General features: G+C 41.9%; 1 protein-coding gene across 1 annotated transcript in view; it reads right to left on the bottom strand.

The window, feature by feature from the left end:
* Nucleotides 1-194, bottom strand: part of PLD1 (phospholipase D1) — a 193,482-nt gene extending 193,288 nt beyond the window's left edge. The window contains exon 1 of the mRNA XM_015564187.1: nt 6-194. The gene's annotated coding sequence lies outside the window, so the exon portion shown is untranslated. The remainder of the gene's footprint in view (nt 1-5) is intronic.
* Nucleotides 195-8,179: the final 7,985 nt, after the last annotated feature.

Consider the following 8,179-nt stretch of genomic DNA (forward strand, 5'->3'; position numbering starts at 1 on the left):
CCTACCTGGAGGACCAGGAGGCCGTGGGTGGGCATCTGTGTGGGGGCGGCTGAATCTCGGGGCTCCGGCGCAGCTGACACCGCTGGAGACGCTGGACGAGGGAAGGAGGAAGGGCCTGCACTGGGCCTGGTTCCGCGGCCGCCCGGAACTCACCACCCGGATTCGCCCGGGCAGGGGTGGGGCGAGGCGGTTCTCAGTCCGGGTGCCTCGTAGTGCAGGCTGTCACCCCCACGGAGCTGACAGGCTCAGGTCACCCGGCCTCGGTCCCGGTCCTGGTTTTCCAGTCTCTCTTTTCCCAACCTTTCATTAAGCCAACAGCATCAATCTAATGCTAATTAGCTTTAGAATCGTTAAGTTCGGGTACTCTTGAGCCGCCAGGCGCCAAGGCACTGTTCTAGGAGCTGTGCCTTTATCAAATTCTCATCTATTGCAGCTAGTAGGTACCGTTAGCCCATTTTACATGTAGGGACACCGCTGATCACAAAGGTGAAATAACTTGCCTGAGGTGATCATTTTAAAGGAGGGGCTTTACTTGTAAGCCTTCTTCCAACGCCTAGAGTAGGCGTTATGGCTGATTTACAGATAAGGAAACCAGAAAAGTGAAGCAAGCAGCCTAAGGTCACCCAATTTACAATGCAGGAGACTGGACTTTGTGTCTTGGTGTCTTTTAAAGCTCCAGCTAGGTATAATTCAGAAATCTTAGCATAAAATCACAAAACGAGAGTAAAACATGGGAAATCCCCGTTGCACCCATGGAACAGCCCAAATACAGCAAGTTTGATGTTTTCAGTCTGCTAAAAATAAAGTCTCAAGAAAAAGAGAACCAGTCGTCATGTGGCTGGACTAGCAGCCCTTTTGGAACATAGTTTTGAACAGAGGCCAGCTCTAGCCTCATTACACAATAATGCCTTTCGCCAAAGCCAGAGGAAGCAATCGTGTCCACATGCACCAAATGGTTAATAACCATGGCCGCTTTAAAGCACTTACTGGATATTGCACAGCCAAGACCGGCCAAGTTACATAATGTCTTACTCCACACATGGAACTGCATGAAATGAAAAATATAATATCCCAGTCCAAAGTGGGGGTGGATGGGTGACCTTCTAGTCTGGAACTCTGTTTTCCTGTAACCTATAGCTGCTCAGCCCTACATTTTTCTCTCTTGAGCACATCTTTTCCTAATGATAGAAGAGTCACACAGCCGTCACTCTATCCTTGTTGACAGACATGATTGATGTCTTTTAAATCCTATGATACTGACAGATTTTTACAATTAAACACAAGGCCCCCTGAGCATAGAGAGTATTGCCTAAGAGAAGTTTGGCAAGTGTAAGACAAGCATGTTACTGAAAGGCTGAATCCCCTTGCCTCCCCTTCTTTCTCAAGTTTTATTAATCACAGATGATTTGGTATTATACACACAAATAACTGCGCTCTTACAAGCTTGTCTTCAGAATTATAGTGCCTTTGATTGAGAAGCAGCAGGCTATAAAATTGCATCCCAAATTCCTAAGTGACATTAAAAAAAATACTATTTGGCACTAACCTACAACCATAGGTCTTTTAACTATAAGTAGAAATATAATTCTGTAAGTGCCCTCATAATAATTGAATTTCTGCTTTCTTTGAGCTAGAGAAATAAAATAGGAAAATGTCTTGTGTCGCTTAGAGATAAACTTAAGTGATGGAATGACACAGATAAATTTTAGATAGACTATGTAATTATTTCTATTCCTCTGAGAGATTTACTGATGGTTGGGGGTTGTAATTTTTCCAAATCTTGCACATCTTCTGAGATTTTGTCAATGTAAGAACATCCAAATCTGTAGAGAATTTTGATAAATGTGTATTGGAGCCAAAAGGAGGATATGCCTGGAAGCAAGATCTCAACAAACTGAGAAAATGCTTCAGAGCATGGCATTCTGTGACTTCTTTTATCTATTTGGAATTAAGGAAAATTTAAGGAAGATTACATGCATGAAGGTGGGGGAAAGCAAGTATAAGTATTTTCTCATTTTATAAGTCATAAAGTCCACTATATTGCAGGCACTCTTTTGGTAGCTGAAGATACTGCATGAACAAAACAGATGAATCCTGTGCTTTTCTGTAGAAGGACAGACCGAGATATGTCAGAATATGATGGGTACTATGAAGAAATAGGAACCAGAGTAAAGAAAAGACCGGGACTTCTGGGGTGGGATGGAAGGAGATCGACAGAGATGGCTTCTCTGAAAAGGAGACATTAGAGCAGAAGAAAAGGAACAAGCTTTGCAAATACTAGTAAATGTCTGGGGAAAGAGCATCCAGGCAGAGGGACTAGGAAGTATAAAGGCCGTGAGATAGAAATGTGTCTGGTGTTTTCAAGGGAGAGTAAGGAGGCAAAGGTGAATAGAGTGGAGTGAGCAAGGAGCAAAGTGATAGAAATGAGTCCGAGGGGTGGCATGGAACAAGTTCCTAAGAAAAAAGAGTTTGAATTTAACATTAATTGATATAAAAAGCTTTGGGCCAAAGACTGACATAATCTGACTTTGTTTTAGAAGGACCACACTAACTGCTATCTACATATATAAAAGCCTAAATGACTATTACGACCCATCGATTGAATGACCAGTTGACTGGTCTGTATGACATGCACTGATCACCAGGGGGCAGACGCTCAACACAGGAGCTGCCCCCTGGTGGTCAGCGTGCTCCCACAGCCAACCTCCTGCAGCTGGCCAACCTCCCATGGTCCCTCCCACCAGCCAGCTGGCCCCAATCAGCCCCAATTGGGACTGGGCGAGATGGCCCTAATCAGCCGGATCGCAAGCCAGGCCAAGGGATCTCACCTGTGCACGAATCTGTGCACCAGGCCTCTAATATGGAGAATAAATTGCATGGGGGTGAGGGTAGAAGCATGAAGACAAAGCCACAGCCCAAGTAAGGATGGACTTGAGTGATAGTCATGTAGGTGTTGCAAGTGGTCGGAATCTGCATCTTGGTATAAATAAAAGGAAACCAATATTAAGGAAAACTAAGGAAGGAGAACTAAGTACTCAGGATGAGCCTTACTCAGTAAGGAAATTAGTTATGCTCTGACAATATCAAGTTTATGGAGAGATGAATTAGTGAAGACATCAGTGGGGTCAATCAGCTCCATTACAGCTGCATTTTTTTATCTTCAGCTAGGCAAATGCTCTATTTCTTGATGAAATATAAGTTGGAGCTTTTGCAATTTTGCCCTGTTCTACCACCCTTAGGCCAATTCCTCTACCATAAATATTCTTATTTCAAAATTAAAGACAAATTTCTTTCCCATCAAGTTTTGACTCAGTCTTCACCTAAATCAGGGGTGGGGAATGTCTGGCCCATGGGCTCATGAAAACATTTGGTCTTGCCCTGCCAAAGCATTAGGGGTGAGTTAATTAAATGTTTGGCCAAATATAGCAGGCTAATTTTTAAGTTGGTAATTTTGCATGGCTCACCAATGATATTATAAATATCCAAATGACCCTTGACAGAGAAAAGCTTCCCCACCCTTGATCTACATAAATATACAACCAATTCAACATTTTAATTCATAACTGTAGTGCTGGTTGAAATCATATATTACACCTTTAGTTTTCAAAATCATCTAGTTTCAGACTTCATTACACATTATTCTTTGCATTTCTCAAGTAAAATGTTTCTACAAACATTTATTTGAATTTGCACTTTCCTATTTAAGTTTAGATTTGGAAAGTTACGTTTGTTATACCAGCAAATGTTTATATTTGGAATAGAAATGGAAGGACTTGTTATAAAGGTTTCTTTAATGATAGTAAGAATGGCAAAACTTCCCAGGGTGAGAGCCACTTGGAACCCTGCCCCTGTGCCTTCTAATCTTTTAGAACCTCCAGAGAATTCTGAAGTGTTTCCTTGGCAAACATTTACTAACAGCTAAGGGGTTTGAAAACATTTTCATCTCCCTGCATAATTTTTCATTTTCCAGCAGAAATCTTATCCTGTGGACACTATTACTAAATTGTTGCTGGTCTAGGTTTTCACACTTGTGCAATCTGGCACATTAAAGGTGCACTTTCAAACTCATGCCTTAGGCTATTTGTAAGGCCAGTCAAGACACCCCTACCCTCACACCACAGATATAACAAAAGTAACTCTCAGAAACCTCTTAGCTCTCAGCTTCAGTTGAGCTCAGAGTGGTCCCAGAAGTCAAAAATCCCCTGTAAGGACAAAGTGGAAAATGAAATATATATACACACATGTGTTTTACATTTATATATGTTATGTATTATAAAATAAAAATATTTTACATATAAATATACATGTTTTATATTTATGTTGTATATTATAAAATATAAATATATTTTACAAGTAATATGTAATGTATTATATATTTATACATAACATATGTAGGTGTCCCCCAAAAATATATACATGTTCTTTGAATAATTATAAAGGCAGTGTTTATTACAATTCATTTCATTTTCAAAATTGAGCTATCAGACCTGGCCGGTGTAGCTCAGCTGTTGAGTGTTTACCCATGAACCAAGAGGATGTGGTTTGATTTCTGGTCAGGGCACATGCTGGAATTGCAGGCTCAGTCCTGAGTAGGGGGGCGGGGGGGATGCAGGAGGCAGCTGATCAATGTTTCTATCTCTCTATCCTTCTCTCTTCCTCTCTCTCTAGAAAAAAAAATCAATAAAAACGTTAAAAAAAGAAATTTTGAAAAATTGAGCTATCAAATATTAAAGTGTATATACACTTTTGGGGACACCCTTGTTATGCTTTATGTTATTTATATATGTGATACACACACACACACACACACACACACACACACACACACACACTAGAGGCCTGATGCATGGAATTCGTGGAAGAGTAGGCCTTCCTTCCCCCATCTGTCGGCACCGGCTTCCCTCTGGCATCCAGGAACCCAGGCTTCCCTCGCAGCCCGTCTTCATCTGGAAGGACTTCAGGTCTAATTAGCATATTATGCTTTTATTATTATAGATATAATTTCTTTGGTGGGACAATCTATTTCTGCCCAAGCATGTCACTCCACTGTCCTTATAACAACAAAAACTCAGGAAACAAATGTCCCCAGCTGATGGGAGGGATGCTAGGGAATAATTATAAAGGCAGCTATCAATTTTGAAAATGAAATGTAGGGAAGAAGAAAGGGGAAATAGCAAAGAGGAAAGATTGACAAGCAGCATGGTGCATTCAGGAAACTGCAAGTGAATCAAAATAACATTTGGAAAGGACAGGGACAGAAGGAAGAAAGGCTGAATAGAGCCGTATCCTAAGAGTCTTGGATGTATGCGTCTAGTTTGAATTTTATCCTTCAAGATGACAATCTTTAATCTGGGGTTTATAAACTCCCTGAAGTTCCATTCACAATTGTGTGTGTGTAAATACATTCATGCCGATGGCCTGGAATTCATCACCCAGGTCTATAAAATATAATCATACCTCAGTTCTTAGTTTAATTTCTGTCCATGTTCTTTGCCCCTACACTTAACCTCTTAGATTGGAGGTATTGCTATTTCTCAGACTATGGCCTTTTACCAACTGTGACCGTCACTTTTTTTATGCCCCTTCACATGGCTTCAGATTTATAACTGATCCAGTCCAGCTGGCCACAGATAATCCTGGACCATGAAACTGGGCAGCTAAAGGCAACCAGGACTTTAGACTGGTTACAGCTGAAGAGACCAAAGAACTTGAAGCTGGGGCATTTGATGGGTCATTCACATGGATACAGAAGGCACTAAAGATAATGGTGAGTGTTGGCATTGAGACTTTCAGTCATGTTCTAAGACCCATACTCAAAATGAAACACTAATCTGGAAGTTAAGAATTGAAAATGAGAAGGTGTTAGGTGATGGTATGTAGGGGGTTTTAAATAAGGTTAAAAGGGTGGTTAGCAATTGGGAAACAAGAGTGTGAACCTAGGAGTGTTCCACACTGTCTCCAGGCCACTTAGCATTGTTCCAGCACCCTCCCAACTAAGCAAGAGCTCACAATGGGGTCCAGAAAAACAGACTGGCCACGAGCCAGGGTGGGACTATTCCAAGTACTGCAGAGCTCAGAAGCCCAATTGTATCTTTGAGAAAGCATGAGGGGAGAAGCAAAAGCACAAGACTGACAGATAGCGCAGAGAGCCCACTTAAAGGAGCTAAAAATTCAGGTAGTTTGAAACAAGGGTAGCAGCAGGCCAGAAGAGACAAAGTTGGAAATGGTTGGATGAGTGGCTGTGAAAGGTCTAAATTTAAAAATCCTACTGAAGTTTATTTATTGCTTCCTCTTTAACAGTCAGTTTCCCAACAAAGCTTTTTTAAGAACTAAAAGCAGAGACATAAGGTCCCCAGAACAGAAAGAAGGAGATGGAGAAGTACAAGCTGCTCACTTTGTATGGTGGGTGTGAAGGGACCCTCAAGGAAGAAAGAACAGCCTAGACAGTTTTCCTGGGGTTACCAATAGATGGGCAGACAGCAGGAGAACTCAAGCTGTTCCAAGATGAAAGTTTGGGCTACTTGAAGGTTTTTGATCCCTTTGTTGGGTCTAGAATGACATATAGGCCAGAAGCCCAGTTTAAGGGCCTTTGTCAGAACCTTCTGCATTCTGGAGGTAAGGGGTATTTTCTCTTCACACATCAAAGGACCCTCTCGTCTCACCTTCTGCATACCCTGGGCCCTGCATTGGTCCACTGATTGTACTTGGTATTATGGATCTGGGTCCCATCTAAGCCCACAACTTATTCTTAATATTTTTAGAATATCTGCAACTGGTCCCATACAAATATTCCTATTAATTCAACAAACATTCATTAAGTGTTGCCCTCTTTTATTGCCTTGTAACGTTTGCATTAATTTACACTCATCAACAGGAGAGTCACAAACATATCTAAACTGAAGATAAAATATTTCAAAGGGGTCTTGGCCAAAAGAGGGACAAACTTTGATAATCCAAAGGTACGTTCCCCAAATCCCACAGTAGCCTCCTTTCAGTAGGCTGCACGGAGTGTAGTAGCATCACAGGAGTACAAGACACATGGAATTGTTCTGTAAGCATTTCAGGGTGAGAAGTTGGCTTATAGGGCAACAGAGCACAGTGAGAAAGCTTCAAAGGTACGTTAGTGCTGGGCCTGCCCATCCTCTCGGTCCCTGAGGGAGTATTAATTCCCCTTAGTTCACAATAAAATCTTACCATCATGTTTAAATTTCTCCTCTCATGCGCATTTGGCATTTTTTCCTCATGTTACCACAAAAAGACCTATTACACACACTGACCTCCCTGGGAGCTGATGAGACAAAGGAAAGAAAGCACAGCACATGAGAGAAGGAATGACTTGTGCATTTGCAGTTGGGAGCTGGCCAACGTTGACAGGGAGGATTGTCCTTGGCGAGGTTGGGGTCAATTGGTTGAAGTCTTACTAGCTCACTGATGTAGAGGTATTTCCATGCAGGTGCAAACTGTGGTTCCTGGTGCTATCAGAGACCTGCGGGTACTAGAAGGCTTTAGTGGGCTTTGTCAAATGTTCCAAATGTCACAAGAACAAAATTGATCAAGGTGTGAATGTGCCTAGTCAACTTATTTACCCTTGTATTTTGTGATCTGTAATAAGAATGGGTAGAAAGGAAGTAGACAGGGGAGGGAGATATAAAGGGGAGAGGACACAGACAGAGGCTAAGCTAATCTACGTGATGAAGATGTAGGAGAGAGTAGGGAAGAGAGAGGAAGAAAACCTGAGTGGGAACTAAGGTAGAGGGAAAGTATTAGAGCATGGGCCAGGAGGGTCTTATGTGGCTGCCTGAAGGGGCTGGAGCCATGTGTTGCTGGTGGTATGAACCGTATTCTTTTGTTTGGTCTCTGTGATATATAAATATCAGATATCTTCTAAAAGTACTACTTGTGGTTATTGGACTGTGATTCTGTGACCATGACTATTGGAACTGAGCCACAAAGAGCCCCAGGATTTATTAGGGTTTCAGAATTCTGGTAGAAAAGCTACTAAAGTGGGAATTCAATAGGTAGTCAAGGGGAAGACATAAGCTAGACCTGTATATATATTTTTTATTCCATGTGGAAATTAGTTAAGACTCTTTCGTGACTTCAGGGCATCTGACCTCTATAGCAGTGGTTCTCAACCTGTGGGTCGCGACCCCTTTAGGGGTCGATCAACCCTTTCACA

The sequence above is a fragment of the Myotis davidii genome, unplaced genomic scaffold, assembly GCF_000327345.1.
Source record: "Myotis davidii unplaced genomic scaffold, ASM32734v1 scaffold115, whole genome shotgun sequence".
NCBI lineage: Eukaryota > Metazoa > Chordata > Mammalia > Chiroptera > Vespertilionidae > Myotis > Myotis davidii.